Raw genomic sequence first — 25,112 nt, 5'->3', positions numbered from 1 at the left:
GGCTGCATCTGCAACAGAGACGGCCCCTCAGCCACACCCGCTCCCGCACCTGCAGCTTTGCCCGCTGGCGCCTGCCCGGTAAGGAGAGAAGCAGGAGACAACACCGATGGGCATGGAGCTGAAGCTCCCCTGCGTCTGGGGTGCCACCTCTACCGCTGTGGGGCCACCTCCCAGCAGGATTATCAGCGCCCATCTGAGTCAGCCGTGCACGAAAACAGGAAGAGCTGGGACAAGATCCTTTACCTTCCTTCGATTGTCATCGTCCAATTGTTCTCCTCGCGGCGACGCCATCCGGCTGCTTCCCTGACGCTCCTCTGCCACGGCCGGGCCGGGCCCACCCCCGCAGTGGAATCAAGGGAGGCCTGGAGGCCGGGCTTTTCTGCAGGGCCCGGGCCACGGGCTGCACACTGCCAGCTACATGGAAAGACCTTGACCACAACCTGGTCTTTCAGAGCAAACCCCAGGGGCTTTCCAAGGCTATGGGCCAGGGGAGTGGGGGTGGGGGCATGGAAAGAGCCCCTCGAAATGCCTCCAACATGCAGAGTGACAGAGACAGCTGGGGGACACAGAGGAACTGCCCTGACAGAATGACAGTGCCCCTTGGAAAATGGGGCTGCCTGGAGCAAAATAGCTCCAAGACCCCCTGGTTCTCGGCCCTTCTGAGAGCTAAGTGAGATAGGATGAGGGAGCGACCTGATACTGGAATGCCATGCTCGGGAAAGAGCCAGGCGGAGAGTGGACAGAGAGAGGACAGGAGGCCCAGAGGCTGCGATGGGGCTGACTCACTGGGGCAGATTTCTCAGCCCTGCCACAGGGCTGTGAAGACTGCAGCATACCACCGGCCCCACACACAAGTCCCCTCAACTGCTGGCTGGGAGGAGGCCTGCTGGAAAGCCCTGGAAGGTTGAAGAATCTCCCCCTTGCCTTGCTGGCCCCCACTGGACATGCACACACACCAGTACACACACACGCATTCAAGCGTGCACATACTCACATATACAAACATGCACATGCATTTCTGTGTGTGTATCGGGAGCCTGCTCAGGAACATATTCCCTGAAGAGCTGGCATATCCCGACCTCCTGCAGAGTCTGTGGGACCCGCTGGGGCCGGCTGGGCTTTGCACATTTTCCCCACCTGCAAAAGTGACCTTTGGAGCTTCTGGTGACGCTCTGAGGTTTCTAAAATCCATCAGCCAGATGTTATGCCACTGCTAAGCATCTTCTCCTATGACCCCATTGCCGGCACCTTCAACCTTCCACTCGAGGGCCTCCAGGGGCTCTGGAAGTGTCCACAGGAACCCATGGCTGGGGAGATGGGGCTTGCTCGTCCTGCAGTCCAAACATCTCCAAGGATGTGGGCTCAAGTCCCAGCTCTGGCATCCTCATGCTCACTTCTCTGTATCTGCCAAATGGGCATGAGAGCCATCCTGAGCACTTCCTGGGACTGATGTGGACTCAGGGAAGGAAAGAGAGGAGGCAGGCCTTAGTGACAAAGGGCACCTGGGGTGACAGGAGTGGTTGGGATGATCATGATGGCCTCAAGTGGATGAGGCACCTGGCTCTGCCCCTCCCCCAGGGCTCGGAATTTGTAGCAAGCCGAATCAAGTTTTGGTGGCATTGACTTCCCAAGCCCCTGCCACACCAGCTGACTCTTTTCCTGGCTGACCAAGGTGGGGCCTACTGCTGGGTAGAGAAGGGAGCTGGTCCAGAATCTTTCAGCTGCAAGTGACAGAAAGTCAACTCAAACTGGCTGCAACCAAAAGGGAGCAAATGAGGAAGAAGAGCTTCAGGCATTGCTGGTTCCAGGAACCCATCAGCAGAACTTGGTGTCTCTCTCCCTTTGCTGCCCGGCTCTGCTTCCCTCCATGTTGGTACCATTCTCAGGCAGACTCAACCTTCACTCTTTTCCTTCTGCTCCAGGCAAATGGGTGCTTATTGCTCCTAAGAGTTTGAACCTGAGTCCTGGAACTGTTCCTCCCTGGCTCTTAGTGGCCTGACATGGGTCAAGTGTCCATCTCTGGACCTAGGGGCAGAGTCAGCTCCACTGAACTCTGGATCTGAGTGTAGGGTGGGGTGAGACATGGCTGCCCCCATCAAAACCCAGGTGTTATGGTCAGAAGAAGCTGGAACAGATGTGGGAAGGCCAACATCATGGGCACCCATGACTAGTGCAGGCATGTCTGCAGAGGAAGATAGATGGGATTCTGGAAGCAAAGTGGAGTAGAATTTGAGTCATGGCTCTTTCTATGTGACTTGAGCCAGTGCCCTGAGTCTCTCAGCCAAAGCCAGATTGTGGACCAGCCACCCTCGGCTTGCTTCAAGGCTTATTGCTGTGTAGCCCCAATCTTGGTGATGCAAAACAACCACTGTTGCATTATTACCGTGGATTTCAGATAATTAGTGCAAGGTGCAGCAGTGATGCTTGTCTCTGCTCTGAGTTGTTTGAGCCTCAGCTGGGAAGACCCAAGCAGCTGGGCATGGAACCCTCTGGAGACTTTCACTCATGTGTTTGGTGCTCAGACTGAGGTGACTTGAAGGTACAGCTCAGATGGGGTTATTGGCTGGGATGTCTGCATGTGCATGGTCACTTGGTGGGATGGGGAAGAGGGGTCAGACTTCTATGTGACAGCCCAGGATGACTAAACAAAGAAATGACATGGCCTCTGATGAGCCAGAAATCACCTGGCATTATTTCTACCCTACTTGGTTGAAGTTGTCACAAGCCTTCTCATATGCAAGAAGAGGGTATAGCCTACCTTGTCACAGGCAAGGTGTCAGAGAATCCACTACCATGTTCACAATTGATCAAAAGGCCTGGGCACCTGGGTGGCTCAGTCAGTTGAGGATCCAACTCTTGGTTTAGGCTCAGGTTGTGATCTTAGGGTCATGATATCTGGGTGGTGAGATGGAGCCCCATGTCAGGCTTTGCGCTTAGTGGGTAGTCTGCTTGAGATTCTCTTCCCTCTCCTGCCCTTCCCCTCACTTGCTCATGTGCTCTCTCTAAATAAATAAGTCTTTTAAAAAATAATAATAATAAAATAAATGATCACAAGTCTCAAGTAAGATAATCCAGTGGTTCTCAATTAGGGGTGAGGGGGTAGTTTTGTTCCTAGGAGGTCTTTGGTAGTGCCTATTGCTGTGGTCTGGGTATTCATGATGCCTACCCCAATGCTGAAAATCTAACGCCCAAGTGATGGCATTAAAATAAGAGGTGGGATGGGATTAGTGTCCTTGTAAAAGAGGCCCTGAGAGCTCCCTATCCCCTTCCATCAAGTGAGGGCACAGCAAGAAGTCAGCAGTCTGCAGCCCAGAAGACGGTCCCCACCAGAAGCCAACTGGGTGCCCTGACCTAGAACTTCCAGCCTCCAGAGCTATGAGCAGTAATGTTCTGTTGTTCATAAGCCACCCTGTCTGTTGAGACCTGAGAACTGGGAGACAGTTTTGGTTGTCACAATTGGCTGAGAATGGGTGGAGAGGGTGGTGCTACTGGCATCTGTGGTGCTCAGGACAGTCCCCACAAAGAAGGATCCAGCCCCAAATGTCAGTGGATGAACATCCGGGCTGATGGATGTAGACTTCCCATGAGGTCACTCTGCCAGCCACAGTGCATCTTCTGGAACATCTACAGGGCTGTCCCAAGGAGCAGCATCACCACCTGCCCCACTGGGGACACAAGCTCTTTGGAAGGCCACTGAGATCCAAGCACGGGGCTGGGGGGCAGGAGGCAAGGAACACTGGGTCCCATCCCCTAGCCCCCACTCTGCCACTAGAGCCTCGTGACTTCCATGAGTCACTTCCTCCCTTGTGGCCTTCCTTTACTTGTCGGAGGCAAGAGGGGGTGCACTAGATGAACCAGGACAATGGTCAGTGCCTGTATAGACCCAGCTAGTGCAACTTGCTTGACCCCAGGATAGTGGTGTCCGAACTTCGGGACCATCCAGCCAGAGGAGCCCTGGATTATTTACAGGGTAGCTGGGTTTTCTTTATTTCCTCTTTCCTCCCTGCCCCCCACCCCCGCACCCTACCCACCCTGTGTTTCCATTGAAATGCTAGCCAGACCGACAGCTACAAAGGCCGCCCCAAACCACAGCCTTCCGGGGCCCGCTCCGAGCAGCGGCCTGAGGGGCCCAGGCCAGGCGTACATTGTTCCATTTTTGGAATTCTTCTGGAGTGAGAGCAGCTCCGGCTGTCAACAGAGCTCTGTTCACAGAGGCCGGCCCGGCAAAGGAGAGAGGGCGCACCATTGTCCGGCCCGGCTCGGGCCGCAGGAATGTGCTGGGATGCCGGCCCGCGAGGCACTGCCCAGAGCCGGCCTTTGTGTGCCTACGCCCGACTGCCGGGCCACCCCATAAGTCACAGTGAGCTCACTGCTGGGGCCTGGCCTCCGGAGACCAGGATTCCGGCCTGAGACGGGGCGGGCCAGAGGGTGGCCACAGGTGCCCACGACGCAGGTCAGGGTGGGGTCATTATCCCCAGGTAGACTGCTTTGACTGTCTGGGGTGAGCTGCCGCCCCACCAGCAGGGCTGAGGACCTCGGTGACAGCGGCCGCTATGAACACTCACGTGCCCCTAGGGCACCCCAGGACGGCGATGCCAGCTGGGTCTGCACTTCCCTCCTCGGTGAAAACTGGACCCCAGGAGACGTTCATACAAGCCTCAGCAGGGTGGTCACAGTCAACGTCATGGCATAAGTCATGTTGATGGTAGGGACTGGAGCGGCACCTCACTCACCTCTGAGGTCCTTCCCCTACAGCCACGACCCTGATCGTGAGAACAGGCAGACAGACCACCCGGGCGGCCCTCTCGAAACTGCCAGGTCATCTAAAGCAAGGACAATCTGCGAAGGTGTCACAGCAGAGAGGAGCTGAGGAGACGTGACCACCAATGGGAATGTGTCCTCGGTGTCGTCCTGGAAGAGAAGCGGAATCTCAGGTAAGCGCTAAGGAAGGCCCAGTGAAGGGTGGGCTTGAATGAACAAAACTGTGTCCGTACCGGCTGGTCAGTTGTGACAAACCACATCAACACTGCGTGTTAATCACCGGGAGGCCGGCCGGCCTGTACCTGGAGCTCATCTGTCCACACGCCTACACTGTTCTAACATGAAAAGCATATGCGAATTGCTAGTTCACGGGAAGAGCCTGGAGCAGGTGCTCGGTGAACAGGAGCTCTGACGACAGAGCCGGCTCTCCCCTGTCACTCTAGATGCAGCGTGCTTGATGGCTGCAAGGGACCTCTTCACTCTGCACAACAGGTGCAAGTGTGAGTACTTTACTCTGAGGGGTGCGTCATTGGGGGAAAGGCAGTGGATTCGGGCCCTCCAGCCTGAGGCAAGTCCCCAACCATGCCCTCTTCATCACAGGGCCTCAGACAAGTGTGAGCCTCCTCTCATACTGCCTCCCTCTCGGGGTGGCTATTGAATGACCGGAAGGCCTTAGGGGGGTTGTGGGAGTGCACACAACTGCTCCCTCCTATGACCAGAGACCATGCAACTCAGGCTAAATCCAGAGGCTTCTTAAGCCCACCAATGGACCACCCTGCCATCCCCAGCTGCCTTGTTCTCCTGCCCCTGCCTGGCCAGCCTCAAAGGGTGCCAGCGAGACTTTACAGGCCTAATGGAACTTGCTTTCCACCAGACTGCGTGGCACAACACACAGCCATATTCTCCATTATGTCTGCAGCAACCCCATGATGGAAGCAGGACTGGGTGAGCCCATCCATGTTACAGGGAAAGTCATCCCGGCAAATACCTGCTGAGCCCCAGCTTGGTGACCACAGCCAAAAAAAGACCCCATGCCCAGAAGACCCTCTCTGTGCAGCCACAGGAGATAGAGGGCCCATGGCCTGGCAGGGTTGGGAACTACCTCAGAGGCCTGACCACAGGGGAAATCCACATGTGCACCCCAATCCTCCAGTCTGCCACTCTGCTGCCAGCTACTCTGAGAGCAAATCCAGGTATGTGTTAAGGGTACAAATACCTCCTGACCTGCCTGCCCCTGCAGTGTGTCCAGTCTCTTAGCCCACCATTCCCCTACCTGGCCCTGCCTCTAACCAGTGCTCCAAGCAGACAGAGCTTCTGGCAGCACCTCTTGTGATGGATGGATGGATGGATGGATGGATGGATGGATGGATGGACTGATGATGGATGGATGATAGATGGACAAATGGATGTATGGATAGATGGATGATAGATGGGAAATGGATGGATGGATGGATGGATGGATGGATGAACAGACAGATGGATGGATGGGTGATAGATAAATGAACAAATGGATGGATGGTTGAATGGATGGATAGATGGGTAGATGGACAAATGAGTGGATGGATGGATGAACAGGTGGAAAGACAGATGATATGATGGATGGATGGATGGATGGATGAATGGATAGATGGATGGATGGATGGGTGGATGGATGAATGGGTGGAGGGACAGATGATGGATGGATGGATGGATGGATGGATGGATGATGGATCGATGAGTGGGTGAATGGGAAAATGGACTGAAGCATGAACGGATGAATGGATGAGTAGAACAATATATTTATTGGGTTTGGATGGAGTTGGATGAAAGCTGATCAGCTTCCACTCAATTATATCCTCCCCCTTGACAAATGAGATGATCTCTGGGATCATTATTGAATTACCCTACACTGGGGAGGTAAGGATTATCGCAAAGGCCTAATTTACCCCCAAACGATGCCGTCAGCCCTGACAGCTTGCCAAAACAGGACAGTCCATGTTCCTGTGCACTCTGAAATCCCCTGCTCGGTGTGGAAAGCACCAGAATCCTGGGGATTTTTCTAGAGTGGATTTTACTTTGCCAGTGAGAAATAGCTATGATCATATACAAGTGGTCAGAGGAGAATTTCCAGAGCAGCAGTGACCTCCAGAACTGAGAGCTCCCTCCAATCTCTCGGGCCGGCCATCACATGACCACCTGCTTCACTGACCAACCCCCCTGTCTAGGAGACAGAGATGCCATCCCCTAAACAGGTCCCAGCTTTGCTGTCTAGGACAACACGTTGCACAGAAACAGCTCTTACCAGGAGTCTCCAATGTCCACCTCCTGCCTGCCGGTCACAGGTACAGAGGCCGGGGTGGGGCCTGCGGTCATCTCTACCATGCTCAAAACGACAGGACCCTAGATAGCTCAGCAAAGCCACTGGCTTGGCCACTCATCATATCCTCACCTTAATACCACCCCCCGCCCCGCCCCAGGTCACGGGGCTTCTTTTTGTGGCCCAAGCCTGGGGTTTGGGGTGGAGGGTGGGATCTTTGAGATCTGATTAAATATCAAAACACAATGATTGGCAAACGCATGTACTAGTAGAGTAGAGAGGTGACAAAGCGGCATGTGCAGTAGAATCCCAATTTTGTAAATCTAGATCCACATGCATGGAAACAAAGACTGGAAGACCGTAGATAAAAGGGTCCTATCACCCCCACCCACAGGATGTCCCTGGAGCTGGACTCGCACACTCTGCTCCTGCTGTAGTCTCTCTACTGCTGTCCTCACCTGCTGACCATTCCCAGCAGGCGGCTGCTCCGGGACACCCCTATCTTTCTGCTGCCTCCAAGGGCAGGTGTTCACACCTCTGCTAATGCTCCCGTGCTTACAGTTAATAGATTTTCATTAGCCATTACATAAGCCAACAAAATCTGAATGCAGAAAGTCAGTTTTTAATTCTATGCAAGCTAAGTTTCAGAGAACATCAATGCCAGGGGTTGCTAAAAAAAGAAGCTTCGACTGAATTATGGGTCAGGCGGGCTGTAAGCACGTGTGGTAAATATTCATAAAACTGTAGAAAAATCCTGAATGTGGATGGAGAATCGAATCGTGGAGCTTTTCCTTCACCTTCAAGGAATGGAAATAGGTGATGATGAGCACCCTGTGGGCCAGGAAGGCGAGGTGGAACCCCAGGGAATAAGCAAGCTGGTGGAGTGTGTGGCTGCACCCCCAGGCTCAGGCCAAGTGTAAACCGTGAGCACGCGTCACGCTGACAGTCTCCGCTGCTTTGAATGGCCTGCTCATCAGCCTTTGGCTGGCCAGATGATGGTGGAGAGGGTGGCTTGTCGCCCCGAAAGCTTTGGCACATTCCAAAAAAAATGGCAGGTGATTTTTTTACTTTCTTCTTTGAATTTTTCTGCAATTCCCATCTTTCTCCAATAAGACATGTATCATTTTTATCATCAGAAAGAAAACACATGTGCTTAACCAGTGTCCGTGCAGATGGAGGATTGCTGTGCCCGCGGGGGCTTCTGGCAGGGTCTGTGCCTCATCACTACTCAGGATGAAACAGGCGTTTCTCAACCAGGCTGCTGTGGACGTTTGGGGCCAGGTCATTCTTTGTTGGGGGGCTGTCCTGTGCATGGTAGGGTGTTTAGCTCCTCTGGAGGCCAGTAGCACCACCTCCCTGAATTGTGACAAAGGAACGTGGCTTCTGACATTGCAAATGCCTCTGGTGGGGGGGCAATCACCACAGGTTAAGAATCACTGATCCAGATAAAAGATTTTCTGGAACTCTACAAGGGTGACCTGTTGCAAATCCTTGGGCTAGCAGAACTTAATGGAAGGCCTCAGACATACTCACATTCCACACGCCACCCTGGGGACTCCAGCCTCCTCACTGCCCCCAGCTTTGCCCCCATCCCCCTGAATGTCAAACTGGTAATATTTAAAATGCTTTAGATTATTTGGGTGTTCTGACTTCGCAGAGCCAAACCCTGGATGACTGGGAATACGTGTATGTCTAAACACCACTGTTTAATTTTTACCACTACGGGATGCTGCACAGAGACAGTGGTGGCTTGGTCTCTTCTGAGGTCATTCTCAAGGTGGACGGAGCCCTGGGCTGGCTGCCCCCTCCTGCAGCGGACTCCACAGAAATTCAGCTCCTCGGGTGTAACTTTCTTCTTAAGCACTGTTTTCTGTTATCAATTTTTGGAAAGACTTTGGCCTTTCCTGAGCCTACAAGAGCCCTCAACAGGTCCATCAAAAGTCAGAAGCATGCAGTGGGGCTGCTCCACATGGCTACACCCCTGTGCCTCCCTGGTCTGCAGGGTGGATGCTGCGATCTTCCCCTGCCCCCACTGATCTTTAGCTATGTGCTCTGGGTCAGACTCCAAACCTTCTGCTTTCCTGAATACGGGTGGGGCTTGTCTGCCTGCGACCCTCTGCAGCCATGTCCTAGGGTCTGGGGCAGCCTACCCAGGAAATCTTCCTTATCAAGGTCCAGTCATTTTGAACCCAGAGGAGGCCAAGCTGGAGCTGAGTGAGGCACAGAAGTGAGGGAAGGTGAAGCATAAGAAGGGAAAGTTCTGGAAATTCTGGTGGCCTTCACCCACAGGGTGCACACAGGGAGATGAAGAAGACAGACCACATAGCCAAGGAAGCTGGGCTTTACTCAGCAGACCACACACCCAGGAGTGACAAGATAAGCCAATGGGGTAGGAAGAAAGGGTACACATTTATTTTTATTTTCTCATACTTTAAAAAAATAATAACAGCTTTATTGAGACATAATTCGCATACCATACAATTCACCCATTCAAAGTGTACAATTCCGTGGTTTTTAGTATATTCACAGAGTTGTGCAACCGTCACCAAGATCTAATTTTGGAACATTCTCATCACCCCGAAGAGAAACCCCATCCCCATTGGCAGTCACCCTACATCCGCCTCCCTGGCAACCACTAATCTACTGTCTGTCTCTTGTCTCTTTGGATTTGCCTATTCTGGGCTTTTCATGTAGATGGGAATCATGCACCGTGTGGTCTTCTGTGACTGGCTTCATGCTTTCAGGACTCCTCCATACCGTAACGTGTATTGGTGTTTCATCCATTTTAAGGCTGAAAAATATTCCATTGTATGGATATACCACAGTCTGTTTACCCATTTCTCAGCTGATGGATGGATATTTAGGGTTGTTCTCACACTTTTTGGTTATTATTCTGGTATGAACATTCATGTACAACTTTTTTTGTGGACTTCTGCTTTCATTTCTCTTGGACCTAGGAGTAGAGTGGCTGGATCACACAGTAACACCATGTTGAACATTTTGAGGACCTGCTAAACTATTTTCTGACCTGACAGTGTTATTTTACATGCTCATCAGCAGTGGACAAGGGTTCCAATTTCTCCACATCTTCACCAACACTTGCTATTACCTGTCTTTTATTTTATTTATTTATTTATTTATTTATTTATTTATTTATTTATTTATTTTTACAGCCATCCTGGTGGCCATGAAGTGGTATGTCATTGTGGTTTTGGTTTGCATTTCCCTGATGATTAATAATACTGAACATCTTCTCATGGGCTCACTGGCCAGTTATATCCCTTCTTTGGAGAAGTGTCTGTTCCAACTCTTTGCCCATTTTTAATTGGTTTGTCTTCAAGAGTTCTTTGTATATTCTGGATACTAGACTCTTGTCAGATAGAGGATTGATGAATGTTTTCTCCCATTCTATGAGTTGTCTTTTCACTTTCTTGCTGGTGTCCTCTGATGCACACAAGTTCTAATTTTGATCAAGTCCAATTTACCTGATTTTTCTTTGGTTACTTGTGCTTGTTGTGTCATAGCTAAGAATCCAAGGTCACAAAGATTTACTCCTATGTTTTGTTCTAAAACTTTTACGGTATTAGCTCTCACATTTATGTCTTTGACACGTTTTGCGTTATTTTTTGTGTACTGTATGAAGTAGGGGTTCAGATTTAATGTTTTGCATGTGGATATCCAGTTACTCCAGCATATTTGTTGAAAAGACTCTTATCTCCCCCATTGAATGGTCTCAACAGCCTTTTAAAAAATCAATTGACCATATTCACAGGATTTATTTCTGGACTATCTATTCTGTTTCACTGATCTACAAGCCTATACTCATGCCAACGTTGGACCATCTTATTACTGTGGTTTTGTAGCAAGTTTGAAATCAGGAAGTGTTCCAACTTTGTTCTTTTTTTTTCAAGATTATTAGGCTATTTTGTGTCCCTTACATTGCCATATGAATTTTAGGATCAATTTGTCAATTCCTGCAAAAAAGCCAGCTGAAAGCTTGGCAGGGATTACATTGCATTTGTAGATCAATTTAGAGATTATTATCTTCCTTAAAACATTAATAGTAATAAAATATTTGATCCGTGAATATAAGCTGCCTTTCCATTTACAAAGATCTTTTAAAAATCTTTCAACAATGTACTGTAGTTTTCAGAGCAAAAATTTTGCTCTTCTTTGTTAAATTTATTTTCAAGTATTTTATTCTTTTTGATACTCCTGTAAATAGAATTGCTTTCTTGATTTCATTTTTGGATTATTCATCACAGATGTGTAAAACACAGTTGGTTTTTGTATATTGATCTTGTATTGCCACATTGCTGAACTTGTTTATTATTTTAGATCATTTTTTAGTGAATTTCTTAGGAGTTTCATGTCACCTGCAAACAGGGAGGGCTTTGCTTTTTATCCAGTCTGGATACCTTTTATTTCTTTTGATTGCCTAATTGCCTTGACTAGAACCTCCAGCACATTTGTTGAACAGCAACGATGAAAGCAAATGCTTTTTCTTGTTCCTGATAGTAAAGGGAAAGTATCCAGTTTTTCACAATTAAGTATGATGGTAGGACACCCTGGATATTTTATCACTTGAAGGTAGGTTTTCTACAGGTGCCCTTCATCAGATTGAGGAAGTGCCCTTCTCAGACCATTTTATTGAGATGCAATTTCTATGCAAGAAAATTAACAAATCTTAATTGAAGAGCTTAATGAAATTATACACACACACAGAGAACCAAGATCCAGTTATAGAGCATTTCCATTCACCCAGAAAACCTGCTAATGCCCTTCTTCCCCATTAGTGTTGTGAATTTTACACACACAAACACAAGATGCCCAGTTGCAAATTGACTTCAGTTACACAATAAATAATTTTGGTTTAAGTATGTCCCCTGCAATATTTGGAACACATATTGGGATATAGTTATACTTAAAAAAGTCATTATTTATCTGAAATTCAAATTGCATCTGAGTATCCTGTATTTTACCACTTGCCAATTTCCATCAACACGGATGTGTTTTACCGGTCCCTGAATCTCATACAAATGAAATTGTAGACTATGAACTTTGTTGTTTGTCCTAATGTTTTTGAGATCCATCCATATTATAGTGTGTGTCATAATATTTCCTTATTACTTCTCAGTCTCATTGTCCCAGACTGTTTATTCTCCCATTGGGCACCTGAGCTGTTTCCAGTTTGGAATGTTCTGGTATGTGGCCTTCTGTACACACTTATTTGTACTCTTATGTACACATTGCACTTATTTCTCTTGGGTGTATGCTTAGGAGTGGAATTATTGGGTCATATGCAAGCATATGTTTAATGTCATCCAATTTTGCATCTGTGTATAAAATATATTAGTACATTAATATGCAGATATCAACTCTAAATATATGCCATATGTAGTCTTATATAGGGGCCCTCAGAAGGTCTTACTGGCTGGAGATGTGATCCAGCCTGATCATGTTGTCCAGGATGCCCCACAGAGGGGAGACATTGGGGATGAGGGGCAAGAAGGGGAGTGGGGTACCACGCAGGGTCCTAGGAGCCACTGAATGGATAAGACCACCTTCACCTCTTGGGGTACCTGGTACTTTAGGCACCTGGGCTGCAGGCAGTTTTCCTTATGGTCGGGATGGGGTCATCTAGCCCGGAGCAGAGAAGGAGGAGCTAGGCTGGGTGAGGCAGGTGTTCCAGGCACATGCAAAGGGGTTTAGCAGAATGGAAAGAAGCCTTGCAAAAGTGGGTAAACAATACGAGGCCAAGCTAGTCAGCCTGGACATGCAAGGCCACAGAATCCATGAGGGGACCCAGGCCCTATAGTAAGAGGAAGCAGACTTAGGAAAGAAGGGCTCAAGCCATGCTGAGTGTGTGGAGGTCAAGGGGGCAGAGTGGGGAAGGGGCGGAGGTCTCCCAAGGCTGCAACCAGGGTCTGACAACCAATACCTTCTAAGTTAAGTCTAGAAGGGGCTCTTGAAAGCGGGCAACCAGCTGATCCAAAAGGCCACACCTTTGGATAAAGCATGTTTCTTTCACGTCACAATTTATTGAGCACCTACTGTGTGCCAGACACTGTTGTAGGCACTAAAGATTTAGCAACTTATAGAAAATTTCCAAAATCTCTGCTCTTCAGGAGCTTGGATTCTAGTGGGGGAAGTACACACACACACACACACACACACACACACACACACACCCCGCACACAGTGGAGCATGGCACATGATAATAAATGCTATGTAGGAAGAAGCAAGAGCAGGGGATATATAGGAAGGCTAAGATGGAAGCTCCACAGTTAAATGTGATGTTTGGCTGAGACAGTGACCGTTGAGAAAGGATAGGAAGAGCAGCAAGCCATGCGGATAACATATAGGAAAGAGAATGGCCATGCAAAGGTCCTGGGGCAGGAGTGAGCCTGGAGTGCAACAAGGAGGCCAGGCCAGGGAGAGCCTCGTGGGCTATTGTAAAGACTCTGGCCCTGCTCTGAGTGGGAAGGGAAATCACTGAAGGTTTGTGCAGAGGAGCAACACCTTGTCTTCTGAGTAAAGAGCAGGCTGAGGGCATGGACAGAGCCCTCCAGGCCAGAGAGGAGGGTCATCATGTTGTCCAGGGACAGCAGTGGATACAGGGGAGGCTTGAAGGGGGGACACAGGATGTGCAGGCAGATGGAATATGTGTGTGAGAAAAGGAGGAGAAGAACATGACTCCCAGGTTTGGCCCAAACAACCAAGAGAATGGATCAGCCATGGCCTCATTTAGGGAAACCTCATAGGGCAGATTGATGAGGATTGGGAGTCCGGTGGCAGTGCCCACGAGACACCTGATGGGAGACGCAAGCAGTCCGATGGTCCATGCATGGCTTATGGGAGAGGACCGAGCCTCATGGCAGCCTTGCTACTTGGAAAGAAATTATGGACCTAACAGAAACTGACTCTGTGCTGACCAGAAACAGGCGAATTAACCAAGCACAGTCAGGAGAGGAGGCAAGCAGGGAGCAAGCAGGCACCACGCACTGTTTCTGACTGCGTGGAAGCGAACAAATCCGCAGGCATCTGATCCCCTGACTTCATCCCTGATGCCTGGATGGGCAGAGTTCCAGGACGACCCGAGAGCAGACAGGGGTGGCAGCGAAGGTGTTGGGGCAGCTTGCAGCTTGGCTCTTCCAGGAGCAGCTGGGCCCTCCAGGAAGACCCGCTCAAGTCCTAACTCTCGGGATGGTGAAGGTGACCTCATTTGGAACTGAGGTCTTTGCAGACGTAATACCTCAGAATCAAGATGGCTCAAGGAAAGGTGACATCCTGCTGGATTCAGGGTGGGCCCGTCCAAGGATAGGAAGAGGGAATTTTGGAGATACACAGGGGAAAGACCATGTGATCTCGGAGGTGGAGACGGGAGGGACACAGCCACCAGCCCAGGAGCGCCTGGAGCCCCCCAGAAGCTGGGAAGAACAGGAAGGACCCTCCTCTAGAGCCTCCAGGGGGAGCACAGCCTTGCCCTCACCTGGATTTTGGACTTCTGGGCTCCCGGCTGTGAGAAAGTAAAAGTCTGCTGTTGGAAGCCTGCAATTATGGTCATTTGTCATGGGTACCTTCTATGGGTCTTCCTGGGGACCCGGACTTGGGATGCAACCAGGTAATGCTTGAGTCCCCAGGAGGTTTCAAGTCTATCATGTCTGTCCCTGGGCCAACAAGGCACAGCCGGGAGTCGGGAGGTCACCAGCTTAGACTCAGCATCTGCCTGAGTGCACTGTGGTCCAGTCCCCCACAGAAGGGCCCAGAACCCTGAGACTCCCACTTGGGGGTGCAAGAGGCAGCCCTAGGTGCAGACTCCCTGTCACACACAAGGAGGGCCTCTGTTCTCCTTCTGCTGGTTTGGTACCTAGCGTCATGTGACCTACCATTCCTGGGGCCTCACTGTGCACTGGTCTGCAGCCCAGACCAACGTCCCCCTGCCATCGGACCCATGGATGCTGGGGTGGAGAGTTTCTGCACAAAATATCAGGGATCCATACCAGCTCAGTGCTCCCAGCGGGGGTCTTCCAGCTGCTGGTTCAGGGCTTGTGAGTTCCGAGACATCCACATGCCGGGTGTGGAGGCTGTGGGGAGCGCTGTAGGCCATGTCTGGGTGACGTCCTGGTACAAATGACCAGCTACATCAGTCATGAGGCATTATGTTGGCTCCTCCAGGCGAAGTCCGGGGTGGGGGGTCTGCAGGACACCACACAGTCAGACAGGCCCATCTTCCAGGTGATGTGTATGCAGGGCTTCGGGCAGCTCAAAATACCAGAACAGGAAATTCCAGTTTTCACTTTGCTTCACAAAATTTTGTGTCCCCTCCACCCCTCACCCCATCTGAGCACATCCGGCAGGTCCATCCCTCCCAGACTAGGGTGTGCTATCCCTCCTAGGGATGCTAGTCCTGCCTGTTTTCTCCTGCCCTGATCCCCACGCCTCCTTGAGCAGAAACATTTGTATGGCCAGGGTATACGGGACCTGGTAGGCACCCAGGATTTAGGCAACTGTCCCATTTTACACCTGGGAAAACAGAGGCTGGGTGGGGTGAAGCATGTAGCCCGGGGGGCATCCAGAGACCAGATCAGCTTCCCATGTGAGGCTCTCCTCACTGACACTGCGGAGCTACGTGCCACCCTCCAGGGCTGCACCCCCAACCATTTGGGCTGCTTGAGGGGCATCAGCACCTCCTGCTCATGAGAGGGGGGGACCCTCCAGAAATGCCATCACCTTGATCCTACACACCTGCACCACCACAAAGCTTCAGAATGAGGTAGGAGCCAGAGCCCACGTTTCGTGGAGGTGGCAAAGCGCTAGGGTGAGCTGTGAATGATGAGTGCGTGGCCACTGGCACGGCCCCCACCCCCAGCCAGCATCCTACCTGGACAGATGGTGTCAGATCGCCCAGAGAGTCCTGGACCCCACTCAGGTGTGTCAGGACTATTGAGCCCCTAATTCCCCATCTCTGATGGGAATGTGGTCCGTGACCCCTGGCCTGTGACCACTATGTTGGTCAGATGGGCCAGACAAGGCCGACCCGCAGCACCATCCCGCAGCCGTCCCTGGCCTGGCTTCCCCTGAATACCTGCATCTCTTCTCTGAAGATCTGCCTCCGGCTGCAGGCAGACTGGCATCCCTGGGGATTCCTCTGGTGTCTGTCACCAGCTACACACCTCTTGGTGACAGCTCCGTCACCAGGAAACAGCCACACTAGGTCTGTAGGAACCAAGGAAGTCTCAGGGCCAAAGGGGAACAAGAAATGGGGGCACCTCTGGGACCTCAGAAATCATCGCGGCCACATGGAGAGGCCAAGGCACAAGATGGAAACTCCTCTGCTCTGGCTCCTGGGTGGGCCCCTGGGTGGGCCCCTGGGTGGGGGCAGCATCTGAGCCAGCCTCTGAGGTCCAGACAGAGGACGGGGGTGTCTGGGTCAACACTGAGCCAATCCAGAGCAAGGGCTGGAACCCGCCACCTGCACTCCAGGTTGGTCGCCTGGCCTCCCCGCAGGAGACCCCTCACATGCGAGGCAGAGCACCGTGTGGGGTTTGGAATTCGTATCCATCACCGCTCGCTGGGGCAAGAAGTCAGAAATCTGTCAAGTTGGACTTTGATGGGAAATAATACACGGGCGCCCGTATTTCTAAATGTTTTATGGAAACATACAGTTAAAATGCCTGCAAAATAACGCTGTTATTCCATATTCTGAGCCAAGCTCCTGAGGTTGGGCTTATTCGTGTCACATGTGGCCGGGAGGATAACGCGTCAAGTCTTCTGTTTGCTTCTTGCCAAACGGCCCAGCAAGATCCACGCCGGGGTGTCTCTTGATTGCCACGGGGTTATTTTTAACTGCTCAGTGCTCCGCGTCAGGACTTCGAGCACAAGGGAGGGATGCATCTGGAAACAGCGTGTCGTCCCCACCCCGCTGGGGGCACCCGGGATGGGCCTGGCAGCCACACTAAGCTGCTGACACGGGGGCCCAGGGGGAGCATCGGCATCCCGATCGTGCCTCGGATAAGCCTCCAGGGGCCCTGCCAGAAGCCCACGAGGAAGGCCGACGGTTACCCTACTTTTCCAAGTGTCATTTTCACTCATCAAGGGAAAAGTGAAGACGCCTCCCTCCCCACCTGTCTGACTCCAAAGCTGGATCCTCGGCCACAGGGCTGTCCCAGTCGGAGGTCCGGGTGCCCAGGAGGAAGGGGTCCCTGGCTGGTCAAGGAGGGCCACAGAAGGACCATAAGCCAGCGTAGGGGCGGGGAGGGGGGGACGAAGGGGAGATGATGGTGCCTCCCACAATTCCAGCAGCGGACCGGCATGCTCTCTGTGTGGGGAGCCCACTGAGACCACCCTGACATGCAGGACAGATCTAGGGGGGCTCTGGGAGTAGACACGGTGGGGACTTTGGGTGACTTGGTCCCCAGCAGGGCACTGTCTCCAGCATCTTGCCTAGACACTGCCAGTGAGAGTGTCTCACCTGTCACCCGTTTGCTTCTGGGATGGAACTCGTTCTCCCTAACTCACCCCAAGGAACGGTCCGTCAACTGCTCAGTTGTCTGAACGATGTGATGCTCAAAATCAGAAACTGAACCCAGATGCTCACCTGCTCTTCCAAAGCAACAGGAGGACCCCACCCCTTCCTGCCCATGAATGTGTCACCTGCCAGCCTTCCTGGGCAGGGCCGGCAGAGGGGCCGCCCCATCGCTGGTGTGCATGTGTCCTGACAGAGCCCCGGGCCCACAGCAAGCCTCTCCCTCTTCCCCTGATGGCCCTCCAGCTCCCCAAAGCCCCGGGCCTCCAGGAGGGTCATCCCCTCCACCCAGGGCTCCTCCAGCACCTGCTGAGCCATGGACATCTCTACCTGTGGGGAGCTGCACGGACAGATGCCTCAAACCCCGACTGCCCGGGGACACTCCGATCATGACCGGCACCTCCGTGTCCCTCTGTGTGGCTCTGGGTGGCTGTGGACTCTTTCTTACCCCACTTTCTCTCTCACCCTCCGAGAGCAGACAGCAAAGCCCTCCCCTGTGAGGACACACGACCCTCTGGCTCCAGCTGGACCCATCTTTGTGGGTGCACCTCCCTGGCTGGGGAGCTGACTGCTGGATGCTCCACGCAGAGTTGTCTGCGGGCCGGGGCCTCTGCTCACAGTGCCTGCAAGGCGGGGGGGACCGGGGCGCCCACACCCCTCCAGCCCGAGTCTGGCTGACCTCAGGGACGGGTTGCCAGGCTTCGCGGAGAGCAGAGGTCATGCCCTTCTCATGTGGAGGGAGATAATCTGGCCTGAAGAGGAAGCAAGGAAATTCCAGGTAGAGGCAGGGGGCCACTCTGAGGCTCCACCAGAGAAGGAACCTCTGCTTGAATAGCCCTGGGGACAGAAGGCTCACTATCTGCACAGGCTGCCCTCATCTGAGGACACCCAACTGTGAGAATGCTTTTACCTCCTTTTACTATCCGGAGCTTCCCTCTGGCTCTAGGCAGCTCCCGCCGCAAACGGAGCACCTCCAGTTCCTGCTCCTTGACTCTCCTCTAGCCTGAATACCCCGGTTTCAGGTGTGTCCCCCCAGGTACCAAGCAGCCCAAGAAGCTCAGCCTGACAGTGCTACGTGGAGTGATCATCTAGCCTCGGCTTTTCACCAGGACACCAGGCGACAGATGGACACAACCTCCTAGAGCTTACAGAGAAGTGGGTGTCAGAAGTAACCAGAGCCTCTGGAAGCCTCTGGAAGCCTCTGGAAGCCTCTGGACATGGCTCTGCCAGGCATTTCCCCAAGCCCCCAAGCACTGATTCCTGCTTCTTGGCAACACTAGCTCCCAGATCAAAGTCCCATCAAGATCATAAATTGAGTCATGTCTCAGCAGACAAGGGGGCTTGGATCCCAGGCAGCCAGAAAACAGGCAGGGGGGGCAGATGTCTGCTACAACTTGGTCCTACTCTCATGGCGCCTTCAGCGGAGCGGGATGCAGATGTTCACCGCTGGGGCTGAAAGCACAGTGGGGCCAGGGCTCGGATGGGGCCTCAGCAGCATGCCGTGGATCTTCCAGGGTGAGCCCTCTGAGTACAGTGGGCTTCAGGCCCTGATGTCCACCGTGCAGAGGAGCAAATGGGGGCTCAGAGAGGTTGTGCGGCTTGCCTGGGGGTACACAGCCTACAGCGGAGGAGCCAGACCTAAAAAAATTGCGTCTAGTGGCCCTGAAGCACGGCTCTAGCATTGGACGTGCCCAGGAGCAGCTCATCCTGTGGTGCCACCAAATTGAGGCAGAACCACCCACCCCGATGACTCGAGGCAGCTCCTCCTGAGCGCCCACACACATTAGGGCTGCCTTAGTGCCGTGAGCCGACCCTGACCCAGCCCATGCCTCTGGAGTCCCGTGTCTGTGAAAACCACCATTGACGGAGCTCTTGGGGTTATTGGACCTTGAGTCCAAATCAAGAGGCCTGGGGTGGAGGGGTGTTCTGACTAAGGGAACTGCAGGTACAAATGTCCTAGGGCAGGATTATGCACAAATCAAGTCAAACCAAGTAGCTGTTTAATTTAGGGGAAACGAGAGATTCAGCCAAGCTTCTGGGTGCTCCCCACCCCTGGACAGTTCCTCTAACAGACAACCTTGTGGCAGCCTCCTGCTCGAAGGCCTCTGGCCAGAGTCAGTCATGTGCGGGAGTCCAGGTTGCTCAGTGTCCCCAAGGGGAAGCCAAATGGATGGCCTGGGCTTATAGCCTGGTGGGGAGAGGGGCAGGGGGAGATGGGCTGTGCACTCAATTCTCCCCTGGAGCAAAGGTTGACAGCAGGAGCGGCCCCCTAGCAGGTTTGGATCTTTGTGGAATGGGGCAGTGGCAGGGGCCGGAGGACCCCCAGCCCACCCATGTGAAGCAGCTGTGTGGTCTGCATGGGCCTGACCTCACTCAGAGCCCCAAGAAGGGCGCTGACTGGTCTGAGCCGGTCATGGTAACATCAACCCCTCTGCCAGAGTGATTCTTCAGGGGTGAGAAAGAGGAAGGCATTTCCCTGGCCCATTAGTGATTGGCCCAGGTTGGTCCAACCAGAAAGGCTCCGGACTTCACTAAGCCTTGTCTCTTGCTCTGACAGAGGAGAAGAAGCGCAGAAGCAGAGTCTGGAACTCCTGCAGATACTTCGCTGCCACGAGGCACCCCAGCCCCAGGACGGCTCCCAACACCCAGAGGCAGACAGAGCAGGACCGTGCCCTGGTTCCATGGCATCCAGGTCCTGCCTGTCACCCAACCTTTCAGCCCGATGAACCACTTGGACTTGGGTTTTCTGCTTCCTGAAACATAAGAGTCTGAGCCCCGTTCAAGACCTGGGCATGGTGATGTGTAAGGAGCCCTCTCTCGCCCTGTGTCCTGAGATTTGTCCTTGGAAACTTTTGCTCCTGGGTGTGCCATAAGGGTCTACCCAGTCTATTAACCGATGGCTGCTGCGGAGCGTTCCATAAGCTGTCAGCCAGACAAGAAACTGGGCCGGGGGCCTTCCCCCAGCTCGTTGCTGCCAAATCTGGGACTCGAACCCGGGCCTCCTGCGCTCCAGGTCGCATGGCATTCCTGAACAGAGTTTCAGCCAGCAGGCCTGCCCGGCCTGGTCAGCTGAACCTAGCTGCTAAATTGATACTTTGCAAAACATGCATGTTTCCAACTGCACAGTGTTATTGTGACTTTGAAGCCGCACGCAGCCTCCCCCTGATGTGGTAAAGGATGGAGGTGGCTGGCCTGGTATGGAGAGGGATCTTGGAAAATGCTCCGCAGAAACCCCAGGGCACCCACGCCCTGGAAGCAGATCAGAAGGCAGCCTCCCTCCCGAGGCCGCAGGCAGCCCGCTCCCCACTTGAAAAGGACCCCGTATCAATTTCCCTTCTCTTCCCTTCTTGATGCCTCCCTAATGAGATGATGTTGGAGTCGAAAATAAATAGATGTGGGGCTGGGTAAATAGATAAATAGATAAATAAAGCATGGGTTGCTCCCAGGAATGTAGCCTCTCCCTCCCAGGGCCAAGGAGGGGCGGGTTTCCGAGCACGGCCACTGTCCCGTTTGTTGCTGAGGTGCTAGGGAGGAGCAGCGGGGAGCACAGCCGTCGGCCCCCTCTTCCTGAGCACCTACTAGGTGCAGCCCTGTGGCTCGCGTGACCTCGGTCTGCACGGTGAGGTAGGAAAGGCAGGCATCAGCCTCGTGTTCGGAGAAGGCAAGGGGCTCAGGAGGAGTAAGGGGACTAGAGATGGAAGCTTCCAGTCCCTCCGGGGGCAAACCCAGCAGAACAGCCCCAGCAGGGAATCCTCACCCCTGAGAAGTGTGATTGAGGCAAGGCCGCCCCCCGAGACCATCCGGGCCCCCAGAAGCATGAGGCAGAGGCGTCCTCGGCGTGGAGGCTGGTGTTCTGATGAGCTTGAGCACGGGGCGGCCGTGCAGGCTGTTGGAATACATCCCGAAGTCCACGGTGGTGGGCACCGACTGCTCCCTGAGGAGCCCCCAGGCCCGCCCCCCATGACCCAACAACTGCAAGATCAGTACCTGGGGCAAGGGAGTGGGGACCTGGAACCTGCTTCAGGAGTCTGGTTGGTCACACTTGTCAGTTAATTATTTAGAACATCACCTTCATTGGAGCAGATCCAGAGAGCCCTACTGCGGGGTCTACTCAGCCATCATGACCCCACCTCCCAGAGCCTCTCCACTCTGCTCCACACCAGCCCGGGGTCTTCTCACTGTTCCTGGGGAATGCCAAGCATAATCCTGCCCCAGGACATTTGCACCTGCAGTTCCCCTAGTGAGAACACCCCTCCTCCCAGCCACTTGTATCAAAGAGCAGTGTCAGCCCCCAGCCCCCACTCCCCTACTCTTCACTTCTCTATATTCACACTTTTGCTATCTACTTGTTGATTTACTTTTGTAGTATTTTTTCCGCAACTAGAGGCTTCACCCCACACCTCGTTCCCTGCTGTATCCTGTGCCTGGAACAAAGCCTGGCACATATGAGGCACACATACAGTGACATGGAATGAGGGAATGAAGGAATGAAAGAATATGTTCAGCCTCCCTTGCCCGTCTGTGCTCTGCTATTTGCACAGCTCTGTGCTCCAGGCTGTGGGGTTTCCAGGAGGGAGTGACCCAGGACCCCTGCCTTCCAGGAGCTCGTGCAGATGTGTGGGACTGAGGGGCAGTGAGGAGGGGCGGGTTGAGGCCCAGGCACCATGTAGAAAAGCAGAGGCCTGGTGCTCAGGTGGGAAGAGGAGCCCCTGCAGGGCAGAGGGGGAGCGGGCAGAGCAGAGAGGCCTGTGTCCAGACTTCCTACAGAAGAGGGGACACACTCCTGTGCCCCCCATGCTCCTCAGACAGTTCCTCAAGTGTGCGCTGGGCTGTGACAGACGGGCTCCTTCACATGTATTTGATGTCGGGAGCCCACATTTTCTTAAAGAGAAGGCCAAGCTCCACTGTGTTTCTTTCTTTTTTAAAGATTTTTTTAAATTTATTTATTTATTCATGAGAGACACAGAGAGAGAGAGACAGAGAAACAGGCAGAGGGAGAGGGAGAAGCAGGCTCCATGCAGGGAGCCCGACATGGGACTCGATCCCCGGTCTCCAGGATCAGGCCCTGGACTGAAGGCAGCGCTAAACTGCTGAGCCACCTGGGCTGCCCTGTTTCTTTCTTAATTAAAAAAGAATCTCCAGATATTTGTTACAGATGATTCTCTCTCTCTCTCTCTTTCCCTCTCCTTCTCTCCCTCCCTCTCTCTCTCTGCCTTTCTCTCTTTCCTTTTGTTGCAGGTGATATTTATTGGCTTCTTTCTTGGTTTCCACATGTCCCCAGTTTTCTAGAAAATTAGAATCAGAAAGGTGCCTAAGTGGCTCAGTCAGTTGAGTGTTGGACTCTTGATTTTGGATCAGGTCATGATCTCAGGGTCGTGGGATCGAGCCCCATGTGGGGCTCTGCATTCCAGGAGGAGTCTGCTTCAGATTCTCTCTCCCTCACTCTCTGCTGCTCCCCCTACGAGCATGTGTGCTCTCTCTCTCTCAAATAAATAAAATATTTTAAAAAAAGAAAAGAAAATTGGAATCAGAAAAAAAATCAATGATCATCGTTAAATGATTTTAAAATAAGAGCCAGACAAAAAAAGAGTGATCACTGTGCTAATGAGTCTATAGGTGCAATCATGCAGTCATTAAAATTATGTTTATGAAACGATTTCAGTGGCATAAAAAAAACTACTAAATTAGATGTTCTGAGTGTGTGTGTGTGTGTGTGTGTGTGCACGTGTGTGTGTATGCACTTCATGCATATGCACAGACCAGCAGCTGGAGGGGAGATGCCCATGTGTAGCAATTCTCTCCAGGGAGTGGCATTACACATTTTTTTCTCTCTTTACAGTTTCTCACGTTTTCCCTTTCTTCCAACTTCCTATAAAATGTTTCAAAATTTTTATTTCTAATAAGGGTTGAAGTATAGCAATGCAAGATGAAAGCCTCCACCAGTGTGTCTTGTTTATTACTCCAACCCACAGGCCAGCCATTGGACGGGCGCACGGGGTCCATGGGGGTCCCTGCACACCTGTGCCCTATCCCCTTGTTCCTAAGAAGATGCCCAAGAAAGCAACTCGACAACAAGTAGAAGCTACGCAAGCATTACTCTGTGGATTGCAGTGCTCTTGCTGAAATGGCCAGGAAATGCTGCCAGCCTCACATCCAACTGCCCAGTATTATTTGGTGACAGCGCATTCACGAGATGATTACAAATGCAGCCATCACAAAGCATCACTGAGAAGACCATCCAGAAACAGGAAAAAGATGTCATGTTAAATATGAAGCAAACCAAAGAGAAATGGGTAGGTGGGTCCCGAAGCTTCTGCTCCATCTCACTGTGAGCAGAAAGATGGGCAAGGGCCTGAGCTGCAGGTTCACCCACTAAGCATCCAACACCTGACGGACTGGTCACATGCCCATGTATCCTGAGCACTGCTGATGCTCACGGTGCAGAGGAAACAGACAGGGTCCTGTCCTAGAGGAGCATACCTTCCACCATGAGTCCAGAGGGGAGGCAGACAATAAACAAATATGGAATAAGTCAGGAGGTAGATCAACAATAAAGGAGAAAGCCAAGGCAAGTGGGAGACAGCTGGGAGGCTGCAACGAGCTGCATTTTTCCCAGGAACGTGGCTGGATTTCATCTCCTTGGAGTTATGTACAGCCCCATGATCGTGTCCTGGCCAGGAGAATATGGTATAGTGGACCCCAGAACAACGTGGGGGTTAGGGCCGTCCACCTCCATGCAGTCAAAAACCCGACTGTGACTTTTGACTCCCCCAAAACTTAACTAGTAATAGCCAACTGTTGACCTAAAGCCTTATGGATAACATAAATGGTCGATTAACACATACTTTATGTTTTACACATATAATATGCTACATGCGTGGCATGCATTCTTACAGTGAAATATGCTAAAGAAAAGAAACTGGTATTAAGAGAATCATAAGGAAGAGAAAATACATTTATAGTACTGGACTGTATTTGTTGAAAAAAAAAATCTGCGTGTAAGTGAACCATGCAGTTTAAACCCATGTTGTGGGAGGGTTAGCTCCAAGAAGACATCTGGGCTTGGTCCACAGAGAACTGCATATGGGGTGAGTTGAACATCTGCTAGAACCTTCTCCCTGAGAGAACTGCAAGAGGCCTCCAAGACCACAAAGCTGAAGATGGAAAAGCCACAAGATGCAAGATGCCTGGGTCCCTGCATCACCACGTGGAAGTGAGCCCCTTGCTGGAAGCTACACCTACCTATTTGCACTTTGTGGCAGTAAGAAGTTCCTATTGTGTTGGGTCATTATCTTCCCCGGGGGAGCGTGAGATCAGCAGCTTGCCTGTCTATAGAGGGGGGTAGCCAGTATTTACAGTGGAGGGCCATGCAGCTGATGCAGGATGTCTCTGACCCTGCCACTCAGATGCATCTGGACCAAGATTTGGAGGAAATGAGACAATAAGCTCTGGGCTCCCAGGAGGACCACACTCCAAGCAGAGGAGAAAGAGTCCCTGTGCAGAAGGGTGCCCGGTCCAGAGAAGAG

This window comes from Vulpes lagopus, chromosome 11, assembly GCF_018345385.1.
Source record: "Vulpes lagopus strain Blue_001 chromosome 11, ASM1834538v1, whole genome shotgun sequence".
NCBI classification, from domain to species: domain Eukaryota; kingdom Metazoa; phylum Chordata; class Mammalia; order Carnivora; family Canidae; genus Vulpes; species Vulpes lagopus.
The sequence above is the reverse complement of the archived record's forward strand: the minus strand, read 5'-3'. Positions refer to the sequence as shown.